The following is a 13,670-nucleotide window of genomic DNA, read 5'->3' on the forward strand; positions in this document are numbered from 1 at the left end:
TTCCTCCTTCACAGAATCTTCTGGCCTCAACAATCACTGCTGAAACTGAGTCACTTTTTAGGAGTTGGGTTGCATATGGGACACTTTACAAATAGTAGTTTAAATCTTTGTAATAAATCTGTCATGTCATTTTGCGAGTCTCCGTTTTACATATGAGACATTCTTCTAAGATCGTATGTAACTTACCTGAAGTCCCCTAACTACTCTGTGGTAGAGCCAGGTTTGGAACTTGGCTCTATATTGCTCCCTCAGATCATCATTGTCATCTTTCTTGTCATTTTACTAATTTTTCAGCTCACCTTTTTGCTGTTAGGAAATTTGCTGTTACGAATTAGTAAAGACTAATTCATAGCTGACCTTCCAGTGGGTTTTCAGAGACTTTAAATCACATGGGAGGAGATTTTCCATCTTTTTTTCAAGAAGCCGCTTGTTAATTAGAACCAGCAGAGAAGTACAATATTTTATTAGAAAGCTAAGAATTATTTTCCCCTCAGTAGAATTATTATATTAATTCATACCATCAGATTGAAAATCACCATTTATACTTGGGTTAATCCAATTGCATTAGAGCATACAGAAAAGATTTGCTATACTCCAGGCTTGTACTGAGTGATACTGTGGGGCAGTGGAAGCACGTAAACAAGGACCTGTTCATGGGACATAGATTTGCTAACTCTGGCAAAATAAAATGGGAGTGTGATAATGAGGTAGAATATCAATGTAAGGAGAAGAGATGGATTCTGACAGTGGGGCGGAGGAAGACAGAGGTAGAGAAAGTTGGTGCAATTTTCCCAGAGGAGGTACCTTTCCAGGAATCTCAAAAAGAGTAAGAAGTTCCTCTTCTTTCCTTTCTCTTTATGTTCTCTTGCCTCTGCCTAGCATAGCTCCAGGAAGTGGGTGACCCCTAAGCTGGCTAAGTGACTAGTTGACACCAAAATAAACTTGCCTACTCTCTTCTCCTCCTCTTACCTCTGTCCCTTCTTTCCTGACTTTAATTAGAAGCCTTACGGATGAGTCACCTGGCAGCTGGGGAAAGAAGCTGCTCAGAGCCCAGGCAAGACTTAACTCCTGCCCTGAGGCTTACAGACAGTGCCCTTGTGTTCATAAGTGTGGGTGTGTATTACTGAATGTCATGGAGACTTCGTATCAGTGTGATGTGAAAGTGCAAGAGAAATGTTGCATGTTGGCATGTTCATCCATGCTGAGGAATCTGGATATATGTATTTGATTGTTGCTACATTTAATTCTGTGTGTCACTGAATGTCAATGCACATAGTGTGCATCTATAACATGTGTCTCTCTCTGGTAGTCAGCATATGAGGGAGCTTTGGGGTGAACAAACACAAATACTGTATAATTGCATTGCATTCACCTCATTCTATGTATGTGCTCTTTATGTGTTTTTACTTACGAAGCCAGGTACTTAATTAACATTCTCAATTTTCATTTGTATTAGTCTGGGTACATTTTGATGCAAGAACAGAAAGCCACCCAAATTGGGAATAAGGGAAAGGAGGGGGAGGTAGGAAACTATTGTGAGACTAAATCCCACAGAAAATTCCAATGACGTGGGATCAGGAAGTCAGGGAGCAGTCTCTTTCTCTCCTCCCTCTCCGTTCCCCACCTCTGCATTCCCTGAGTCCTTTTATCTCTTGTCATTCTTATAGATCAACTAATCTATTTAGAATCTATTTTCACCCTTTTCTCTTTCTGGGCTGTCTTTCTCTGCTTTCTCTGTCTTTCTCTGCTTACCCTACCATGACCACTAACCTTGAAATGCTGTGACCTTCCAGCTTCATGGTCTACCTCTACATGACTGTACTGCCTCTATCCCACCTATTCATAGGGCAGCAAGAAGTTGTAGGTGGGAGTAAATTCTCTTAGGAGAAGGCAAGGGAAGAGGTCAAATACTTCTCATTCCTTTGACAGTGAGCAAATTATTTTTGTGTGCACAAATGAAGTCAGAGCATGGGAAGTAGGCTCTGCAGAGATCGATGGCTATAAAGTTGACTGTTTATCAAGAATATTTTGTTGTTGCTGTTGTTCTTAGTCTATTGCAAGTAGATTTTTGCTTATTTTGTTCTTCAAGATCCGTGTTCTTACATCAAAACACATGGTTTTATCTAAAAATACACACAACTCCCTTATTTTATGTCACAATGCCTTTTAAATATAATGGTGCATATCACCAGAGCTACCAATTTGTGGTAATTTTCATAGCTCAGAAATACACAATCAGTGTTACATCTTCTACAAACTTTTTGGTTACTTTAGGATTTTTTCTATTTTGTTACTGTAGTGACTGAATTTGTCGTTTTCTTCAGCATATACATATAAGCATGCATTATCAATATTATCAGCTTGATATTTGGGCTTATTTTTCCATTAAGACAACCTTAAAAATTTTGTGTTAATTACAAAGGGAATTAATGACCCCTTAGACAAGTTTTCACCTATGAATGAAGAGTTTAGATTCAGTAGCACCTATAATGACTGTTCTCTAATGCAAGAACAATGCACACAGCTCTGACTTTAGCTCAGCCTTATACCCTCTGACTTAAACTAAAGTATCTCACTGCTTCCTCTGGTGTCTCTTGTTTCTGTCCTGGATCATAAGAAGTACTGTAGTTATTTTTAATAAAAATCATGTTTCCATTTTTATTAAAGTTATTGTCCATATAAATGGTAAAACTGAGCCTGGGATAAAGAGAGCTATTATCCCAGTTTCAGAACAGTCTTTTTTAATCTCTCTCTCCCTTGCATTTTTTTTTATTCTTCAAAATAGTAATAATTGTTTGTATTCAGAAAGTAGCTACTATGTGTTAGGTGTTGTCGTGGTCCACTGGGCACATGTTATCTTTAATTCTTATGGGTGTCCCGCCAAGCAGGAGTAATTGCATGGGTTTTTTGTTTGTTTTAATTGAGATTTTAATGAACTTGGGTTTCCAGTCTTTCATTGTTGCACATTTTCCTCCCTGTCTCCCCTCCCCCAGATGGCTTTTTTCTTTGGGGAAAAAGTTCTTTCATTGTTATATAGCCCCCCACCCCAGACCACTTTACTATGCAGCTCTTATTCTGGACTTCTTATCATGCCAATAATACCTAATCATATATTCCTTTTATACAGTTCTCTCCCTCATCTGTTTCAATGCCATGTAGATTCTTTATCCCTTTTTTCCCTTAGTTTCCCCCCAGCACCAATGTCAGACCTGTTTTATAACAGTGGCATTATTCTATATTTGTCTTTTTGTGACTGAGATATTTCACTCAGCATAATGTCCTCCAGGGGCACCCATTTTGTATAATAATTCATGAGTTCCTTGTTTTTCTATGCAGTATAGTATTCCATTGTTTGACTATGCCACAGCTTCTCTATCCATTCATTTGTTGATGGGCACTTGGGTTGTTTCCAACTCTTTGCTATTGTGAACAAAGCTGCAATAAACATGTTGTTTGTTGTTGTTAAGTGCCGTCGAGTCGCAGGCGACTCATAGCGACCCTATGAAGGAGAGTCCTTGACACTTGGGTGCCTTTCATCCTCTCTCCAAGTTCATAGAGTTTCCGGAGGCAAGCTATTATGGAAGTGGATGCCACTCCTCCTTCCACGCTTGTTTAATCGGGGAGCTCCACCCCACTCTCAGTCCGCATTGGGTAGCCAATCATTAACGCATTTGACACATCCGTGTCACAGGGTTCAGCCTCACAGCAACCACAAGCGACCGCAGGACGGCAACTTGTACACCAGGGCTATGCGACCTAGAGGAATGTCTGAACAAAAACAATGAAAGATTGTCCTGAGGGCCGCGAACTAAAAGTCACCCACCTTTGTCTTGGTCACATCGTTTTCTCTTCACTGGGCCAGCTGATCTGATCTCTCTCTCTCTCTCTCTCTCTCTCTCTCTCTCTCTCTCTCTCCCCCTGTTGATGTTATTGTTGTTAAGTGCCGTCGAGTCGCAGGCGACTCACAGCGACCCTATGAAGGAGAGTCCTTGACGCTTGGGTGCCTTTCATCCTCTCTCCAAGTTCATAGGGTTTCCGGACATGGGTGTGCATATATATACTTGGGTGGTGGTTACAGTTTCTTTAGTGTATATTCCCAACAGTGGAGTTGCTGGGTCAAATTATATTTCTATTTCCAACTATTTGAGAAAGCACCACACTGCCTTCTACAGTGGTTGCACCATTTTACACTCCCACCAACAGTGAATAAGGGTTCCAGTTTCTCCACAACCTCACCAGCATTTGTTGTTTGCTGTTATGTTAAATTTTGCTATCCTAGTCTTACTGGAGTGAGATGATATCTCATAATTGTTTTTATTTGCATCTCTCTAAGAGCTAGGGACTTTGAACTTTTCTTCATGTGTTTGTTCGCCATCTAAATGTCTTCTTTAATGAAGTGTCTGTTTATATCTTATGCCCAACTGGGTTGTTTATCTTGTTGTGGTGTTCAAGTATCCCATAAATTCTAGATATAAGTCCCTTATCTGACATGTCATTACCAAATATTTTTTTCCCTGTCTTTGGCTCCCTTTTCACCATGTTGGGAGAAGTTTCTGGGTGTGCATATTGATTTTATTCTTAGAAGCTTCCATTCATCTATTTTATCCTTTCCCGGTTGTAGGTTTTTCAGAATGCTTGAAAGACTGTTTATGTTGTGGATTAGGGCTTCTAGGGTTCTTCCAAGCTGTTCTCTAATGAAGTTTATAGTCCTTGAGTTTAGTCCTAGGTCCTTGATCCACTTTGAGTTGGTTTTTGTGTATGGAGTGAGGTGTGGATCTTGCTTGAGTATTCTGCAGATAGTGTTTCAATTTTGCCAACACCATTTGTTACAAAGGCTGTCATTTCCCTGCTTACCTGATTTCATCTCCTTGTCAAAAATCAGTTGACCATAGGTAGGCGGGCTGATTTCCGGGTCCTCAATTCTATTCCATTGATCTATGCGTCTGCCATTGTACCAGTACCATATTGTCTTGACCACCATGGCAGTATAGTAAGATTTGAAATCAGGGAGTGAGATGCCTTCTACTTTGTTTCTCTTTTTAAGGAGTGTTTTGCATATTCAGGGCCTCTTTCCATTCCAAATGAAATTGGAGATTGCCTTTTCCATCTCGTTGAAGAATGGAATTGTTATTTGTATTGGGATTGCAATGAACATGTAGATTGCTTTTGGTAGGATTGTCATTTTCACAATACTGAGTCTTCCTATGCATGAGCAAGGTATATTCTTCCATTTCTCCAGGTCTCTTTTTGTTTCTTGTAGTAATGTTTTGTAATTTTCTTTGAATAGATCCTTTGTGTTCTGGTTAGGTTTACTCCCAAGTATTTAATCTTGTGACTAGCTCTTGTGAAGGATATTGTTTTTTCTTCACTCCAGTTCTGTATTATCTTTGTCACTGTAGAGAAATCCAATTGATTTTTGTACAGGGGGGGGGAAATTAGACCTAGAGAGACCAATATCCATCCATCCCTTTCCATTTGTTCAAGGGCAATTTCTTGAGTACCCACAATGTATTGTGCAAGGTGCTCTTCTTTTCTTTTTATTTATTTTTTTGTATTGTGATTTTAATGATCATTTACAGCAAAGAGTTTTTGATACATGGTGGTAAGTACAGTGATGGACTTTACTCCAGCGGGTTCGTTTTATTATAAGGAAACAGACACAGAAACAGATCATTAAGACAATCACAGAGGAGCTATGGAAGTACCTTGGAAGTGTATCCAGCCTAGGCTTAATGTAAGCCTTTACAGACTGACATCTAAGGTGAGACTTGAGAGATAAGTAGAAGTCAATTAGGCAAGAGATGGGTTGGGATGAAGTAAAATGAAAAGTGTTACAGATGGAGGAAAAAACTATGACAGTTGTGGGAAGGAGTATGTGGTAGTGGCATTGGTTGTTGTTGTTAGGTGCCGTTGAGTCAAGTATGACTCATAGTGACCCAATGAACAACAGATATGAACCCTGTCCTATCCTGCGTCGTCCTCACTCTTCCTGACACTAAAGTCCACTAAGGCAGTCACCATGTTGAGCCACCTGGTTGAGGGTCTTCCTCTCCTTCACTGACCCTCCACCCTTCCCAGCATCATGTCCCTCTCCAGGGAATAGTCCCTCTTAGCAACATGCCTGGAGTATGTGAGGTGAAGCCTCATCATAATTGCCTCCAAAGAGCATTCTGACTGCACCCTCTCCAAGACATATTTATTTGTTCCTTTGGCAGTCTATGGGATATTCAGTGCTCTTCTCCAACAACACGGCAAAGGCATCAATTCTTATTCTGTCATCCTTATTCATTGTCTAGCTCTCAGATGCATACCCAGTGATCAGAAAGACCATGACCTGAATCAGACACACTTTAGTCCTCAAACTGACATTATTACTCTCAATAATTTGGAGAGGTCCCTAAGTGCAGACTTTCCTAGTGCAATATGTCTCCTTATTTCCTGACTACTGGTACCAAGGGTGTTAATTGTGGTTCCAAGTAAGATCAAGTTGTTGATAGTTTCAGTTCTCTTCTCTATCCATCACTATGTTACCTATCAGTCCAGTGGCAAGAATCTTTGTTTTCTTGAAATTGAGATGAAATCCGTATTGAAGGATTGAACTTCTGCAACAAGTGCTTCAAGTCTTCCTCACTTTCAGCAAGGTTGTGTCATTCGCATAACACAGATTATTAATGAGTCTCCCTCCAATTCTGATGCCACACCCCTCTTCATAGAGTCCAGCTTCTCTAATAATTTGCTCATTATACATATTGAATAGGTATGGAGAGATAATTTAATCTGTGTCTTCATTAAGACCTTCGTCATGAGAGATGACCTGGATAGGGGACAGAATGTAAACTGGGATACTCAATCCAGATCTCTGACCAGATTTTCTATGCTTCTTGGGTTTCTGGGAACATTTGTTTCCATTCCTGGCCACAAACCTATGTGAATTTGACAAAAGCCGATCCGCATCTGACCCAGAATCCAGGGGCCACAGTGCCCTCTGCTGTCCAACAGTTCATCATTACCTCAGTGTAGATTGTGTCCCATTTATGAACATGTGTGATTTGATGCTCTGTACTGGATGTTAGGGATATTGAGATGAATAAGACAAGGTCCCTATCTTCATAGTGCTCATGTCCAAGAAAAGCTTCACATATATAGTGGCTGGGAGCAGACATTCAGTGAATACCTATAATCAATTATTTACTTCAGACTACTATTTGGTGTGAAACATGCAAACCAATATAAAATAAAAATTTTATTTATTTATACTTTTATTTTATAAAAATAAAAAGGCTACTGTTCTCATTTTAAAAAAGCTTCACATACATAAATAGACGTTGTGAACAATTCTGGATGGGAGGAACACAGAGTGAGCAGGACATCAGGGAGATAGTCTAGCCAACCTAGACAGAGACAGAGAAGGTTACAAGATGTTACAACCCCTGAACAGATTTGGAGAATAAAGAGAAGCTAAAGATTGTACTTAACAACACCAACAAAGAATAACAGGAAACCAGGCAGGTGGGAAAGTGGGAGCAGGGTCTGTGGAAAGGGTCTCTCGAACAGAGGGACAGTACATGTAAAGATAAACTTAGAGGCTTTATCTCAATGTGTGGCTCTGAATTTCAAGTAATTCTGTCTGAGTGGAGCACAGATCCAATATGGGAAGAAGACTGAGATTAGGTGGATATAAGGGAAGGAGCTAGCTCATAGAAAAATTCTAGAATGCCTGCTACTAATGTATAGTGAATACTTAATGAGTAGAATCATAAAGAGCTTTCTTGCCCATTTGGGGTCACAGACCCATGAAGATTTGACAAAAACTAGAAAAGTTCTTGTTAGGAACATGCTCTTACTCATTAATATTTTTCATATTACTTCAGAGGGTTCAGAGAAACTTCTCATGTTTCTTCTAAAATGCCTTTAGAAATACTGAAATCTTGTGACCTCTAAGATTGTACACAATTGTGCCACCTTCTCCAGGCTCTCCTCTTCACTCTGTGCTTTGTCTACTAAGTCATATTGGCTTCTTTTCAGTTCCTAGAAATATTACCTCTCAGATCTTTTACCTGAACTGTGTTTTCTGCGTGGAATGCTCTCTTCCTGTTACCTACACCTTTGCTCAGTTTAATTCTATTATTTATTGAATATCTGTCTCTTCTCCATGACAGCAGAAAATTGTCTACTCTTAGTCACTGCTTTACTTATCACTGGCACAGTGCCTGGTGTACTGAATTTACTGAATAATTGGATTAAGGGCCAGGTTCCTCACCCTTACCACATCTACATATATAATGTACATAGAGCATGCATAGGAAAATAATGCTTGAGAGGACTGTGTAGTAGCAAAAAAATCCCCCACATATTTCATTGTTTGTGTAAAAATATGGTCGGGGTTTTTTTATTCCTTTTAGCCCACAGTAGGTTAGCGCTTTACTCTACCCCAAATGCTTAGATATACCTGAATTCCAAGAGAGGCCTCAGATTAAAGAATTATCCTAAAAGCCTTAATACAAACAAGCTACTCTACTTTCATAGGAAACATACTTTGTTTCAGCGAATCTTTATAAGAACCTGGGAAGTGGAAAACAGAAGCTTCTCTTTTAAAGATTAACAAACTGAACCTTGGTGTAGTAGAGAAATGTGTCTAGGGTTACCCAGCAATACCAAGCACTAAAGTTTAGGCTTTGGCCTCACAAAACCACAGACTTACAGCTAGAACAAGAATCACAATCTCTAGATTCCTACCAGTCCAAAAGGAAGTTCTGAGCCAGAGATATTGTTCATAGAGTACAAACTGCATGTGGCCACAAGGTGAAGCTTCTATAGGAGCTTGGAAGTTCTCAAAGATATTAGAAAGAGTAAACACAGGTCAGAGCCCTGAATATCACAGCTTTAGGGTGTGAGGAAGAAAAGTCCGCAAAGGGCCCACAGATGCCAATCTAGCCATGGTCTAAAGAATTGCATTTCTTCTTCTTCTTGTTAGGTGCTGTCAAGTTGAGTACGACTCATAGTAACTTCTAGTGTCAAGTTGAGTACAACTCATAGCAATCCTGTGAACAAAAGATCTGAATCCTGTTCTATGCTGCACCATCCTCACATGTCCTGTCCATTGCAGCAGTCACCGTGTCAGTCCACCTAGTTGAGGATCTTCCTTTCTTTCACCAACCCTCTCTACCCTCCCCAGCATCATGTCCTTCTCTAAATAGTAGCCTCTCCTAGCAACACGTCCAAAGCATGTGAGACAAAGTCTCATCATTCCTGCCTCCAAAGAACACTCTGGCTGCACCAGAAATATCCGTTCATTCTCTTGGCCATCCATACGATGTTCAGTGCTCTTCTCCAACACCACAGCTTAAAGGCCTCAATTCTTTTTCTGTCATCTTTATTCATTTCCAGCTCTCAGATGCATAGCAAGTAATTGGAAAGACCACGGCCTGAATCAGGTGCACTTTAGTCCTCACACGGACATCATTACTCCTCAATAATTTGAAGAGGTCCCTAACTGCAGATTTTCCCAGTGCAATGCATTTCCTGACTGTTGGTACAAAGGGTGTGAATTATGGATCCAAACAAGATGAAGCTGCTGATAATTTCAGTCCCCTCTTCATTCATCATAACGCTGCCAGTGGTCCAGTGGTAGAATCGTTTGTTCTTTTTTATATTGAGATGCAATCCATAGTGAAGGCTGCATTCCTTGATCTTCTACAACAAGTGCTCCAAGCTTCAAGTCCTCTTCACTTTCAGCAAGCAAGGTTGTGTCATCTGCATAATGCAGGTTATTGATTAGTCTCCCCCAATCCTGATGCCACACTGCTCTTCACAGAGTCCAGCTTCTCCAATAATTTGCTAAGCATACAGATTGAATAGGTATGGAGAGAGAATACAACCCTGATGCACTCCCTTCTCAATTTTAAACCATGCAGTGTTCCCTTGCTCTGTTTGCACTGGTCCAGGTATAGGTTCCACATCAGCACAATTAAGTGCTCTGTGATTCCCATTCTTAATGTCAGCCACAACTTGTTATAATCCGCACAGTCAAATGCCTTTGACTAATCAAGAAAGCATAAATACACATTCTTCTGGTATTCTTTACTTTTAGCCAGGATCCATCTGACATCAGCAATGACATCCCTGGTGCCATGGCCTCTTCTAAATCCCGCTTGAACTTCTGGCAGTTCCCTATCTGTGTTTTTTAATGATCTTAGCAGTGCTTTGCTTGCATGTAATATAGATGATATTGTTCAATAGTTTCACATTCAGTCGGGTCACCTTTCTTGGGAATGAGAAAAATCATGGACTTCTTCCAATCTTTTGGCCAGACAGATGTCCTCCAAATTTCCTTTCATAGACTTGGTGAGCTCATTCAAGGATGCATCTGTTAATTGAAATAAGTCAATTGGTATCCCATCAATTCCTAAGGCCTTATTATTTTTTTGCCAGTGTGTTTAATGCAGCTTCTGTTTTCTCCTTCATTACCATTGGCTTTTGTTCATAAGGTATTTCCTGAAATTTTTCAGTGTCAAGCATTTCTTTCTGGTACAGTGATTCTGTGTATTCCCTCCATCTTCTTTTGAAGCTTTCTGGGTCATTCAATAAATTAAATATTTTTCAATATTGCTACATGAGGCTTAAATTTGGTTTTCAGTTCTTTCAGTTTGAGAAATGCAGAGCGAGTTCTTCCCTTTTTATTTTCCAATTCCAGCTCTGTGCACATTCCATTATAATACTTTGCTTTATCCTCCTGAGCTGCTCTTTGAAATCTTCAGCTCAGTTCTTTCTCTTTAACATGTTTTCTTTTTGTGGCTTCTTGACACTCCAGTGCAATCTTTATTGTCTTTTCTGACATCCATTTCAGATTTTTCTTTATCCTCTGTGTTTGTAATGACCTTTTACTTTCTTCATGGATATAGAACTAGTCTAGTCATCTAGTCTTCGACCATTAGTGCCTTGCCTATTATTAAGATGATCATGAAAACTGTTTAAAAGGAATATATGATTTGGTATTTTTTTCATGACAGGAGTGAACTGGGGGAATTGTATAACAATGAAAGAATTTTTTTCTTTCAAAGAGAAAAGCTAACTGGGGGGGGAGGGATGAGCAGGGAAGAAAATATGCAACAATGTATGACTGGAAATCCAGTCTTTATAAACTCTCATTAAAATTTCAATTAAAAAAAAGAAAACAAAAGATGATCTTGGAATTCAGATGGAAAACAACTATGAAATATCATCTCACCCACCGCAGTCAGAATAGCAAAATTTGGCAGAACAGCAAGCAATAAATGCTGGCGAGGTTGTGGAGAAACTGGAACCCTTATTCACTGTTGATGGCAGTGTAAAATTGTGCAACCACTGTGGAAGGCGGTATGGTGCTTTCTCAAAAAGTTGCAAATAGAGATACCATTTGACCCAGCAATTCCACTACTGGGAATATACCCCGAAGAGACCATAACTGATATCCAACCAGATATATGCACATCCATGTTTAGTGCATGGATGCTTTGTTCACAATAGCAAAGAGTTGGAAACAACCTAAAAGTCCATCAACAAACGAATGGATAGAGAAGCAGCGGTATATTCACATAATGGAATACTATGCTGCATTGAAAAATAAGGAATTAATGCAATATTATTCAAAATGGGTGACCCTGGAGGACATTATGCTGAGTGAAATATCTCAGTCACAAAAGGACAAATACTGTATGGTGCTACTGTTGTGAAACAGGACTGACATAGGGGTTGGGGGGAGACTGAGAAAGATGGGTTCAATAATGTATACTGCATTGAAACAGATGAGGGAGAAAACTGTTTAAAAGGGATATGTGATTAGGTATTTTTGTCATGATGGGAGTCCAGAGCAAAGGCTGCATAGTGGAGTGGACCTGGGGGAGGGTTTTTAAAACAGTGAAAGAATTTTTCTTTTACTTTTCCAAGAGGGTAGTGTACTAGGGAGGAGGGTTGGGAGGGGGAAAAGTGCAACAATGAATGAATGGAAACCCAAAGTCTCTGTAAATTTTCATTGAAATTAAGAAATTCAGATGGAATTGATTCAAGATCATACTTTGGTTCCTGTGGACTTATTTTCATTTTCTTTGGCCTCAATTTGAACTTAAATATGAGTAACTGATGATCTGGACCACAGTCCACCCCCGGTCTAGTTTTGACTGTTGATATTGAGCTTCTCCAACGATTTCTTCCATCGATGTAGTTAAATTTGTCTTTCTTAGATGTTTGGTTTTCATGAGAGGAAACAGCTGTTCAGGTAAGGAGACAGAAAGTCTAACTTTTTGCCTGTCAGCTCCTATTTTTCCCAAATCTGTGGCCTTGAGGGTCCTCCCAGAGCTACCTTCTGCTTGGCATAGTCAGGGGCTATCGAAGGACAGGCACATTCTCTGAGCTGGACTTTCAAGAAGCTCATATTCTTAAAATCCTTAAAGTTCTCTTCTTTCTCTTGTCTTACTCATATGCTGGCCTAGTGGGTAGAGAGTTGCACTGCCAACTCAAAAGACAAGTAGTAGTAGATGGACAATCTCTTCTCATGTGATTTACAGCCTCAGAAAATCTACTGGAGGGCCAGTTCCAACTCCATGGTAGTGAACTTTGGTTTAAAGCCATATAAAGAAGAGGGAGACTATTGTGGTAGGTGGGTTCTAGTCTGAATTGTTGTGTGAAAAAAACTCAAGCCCTCAATTTCTTCATTTATAAAATCGAGCTGGGCAATTTTTTTTAATAATAGCCTTATAATTGTGAGTGGTATTTCTTCTGTTTTTGCGTTTTTCTCTTCAGCAAACATTCCATTACAGCATAGCCAGTCCAGGTAGCAATACAGGAAAAAAGTGAAAGCTTATCACAACAGTAAAGACTATTGACCAGGGTCTCATCTTGTTATATTAAAATGAGTGGTTTGAAAAGAAGCTCTGGTGGCCTAGTGGCAAGAAGCTGTGCTGCAATCCTGAAGGCATGTGGTTCAAATCCACCAGATGCTCTGCTGGAGAAGGAGGGACAATCTCCACCTGTGCCAGTCAGGTCTGATTTGATGGTACACAACAAGAAAGAGAAAAAAAAATAGAATGAATTATTTGAATTTTACTTTATATGGAGTTTTACCAGAAAAACTACCTAACTTAATCTTATTAACTATGTAAAAAAAATGAAAATGGAAAAGACTTCTATTAAAATATATTAATAAAACAGCAATATGTCAGATAGGACAGAGTCCAGATTTTTAAATAGTCAAAAAGGGCCTAATCTTGGTGTTCTGCTACTTACCAGCTGTGTTACATGTGCAAAATTGCTTCTCTCCATCTCATTTTTCTTTTTAAGAAAATAGAGTTAGCTATATTAGACAAAGTGGTTTGAAAGATTCCCGTGGAAGTACACATAGGGTCCCTGGCATGGAGTCTGGCCTGAAGGAATAATTACACACTCTTTCCTTTTACTGTGAGTTCCTACCCTTCCTGGTGGATCATAAGAAGGAGTAAAGTTTCTAGCCCATCAACAAACGAGTGGGTAGAGAAGCTGTGGTATGTTCGCACAATGGAATATTATGCTGCATTGAAAAACAAGGAACTCATGCAACATTACTAAAAATGGGTGACCCTGGAGGACATTATGATGAGTGAGGTATCTCAGTCACAGAGGGACAAATGCTATATGGTGCCACTGTTGTAGAATGAGGC

At 39.6% G+C, this 13,670-nt stretch overlaps 1 protein-coding gene across 2 annotated transcripts in view; it reads left to right on the top strand.

Annotated features, from left to right (window-relative positions):
* The window catches only part of IQSEC2 (IQ motif and Sec7 domain 2), a 358,697-nt gene that overhangs the window by 258,493 nt on the left and 86,534 nt on the right, over window positions 1–13,670 (top strand). The window lies entirely within an intron of this gene.

This window comes from Elephantulus edwardii, unplaced genomic scaffold, assembly GCF_000299155.1.
Source record: "Elephantulus edwardii isolate Elephantulus edwardi_28Jun2011 unplaced genomic scaffold, EleEdw1.0 scaffold00239, whole genome shotgun sequence".
In the NCBI taxonomy this organism is placed as follows: Eukaryota; Metazoa; Chordata; class Mammalia; order Macroscelidea; family Macroscelididae; genus Elephantulus; species Elephantulus edwardii.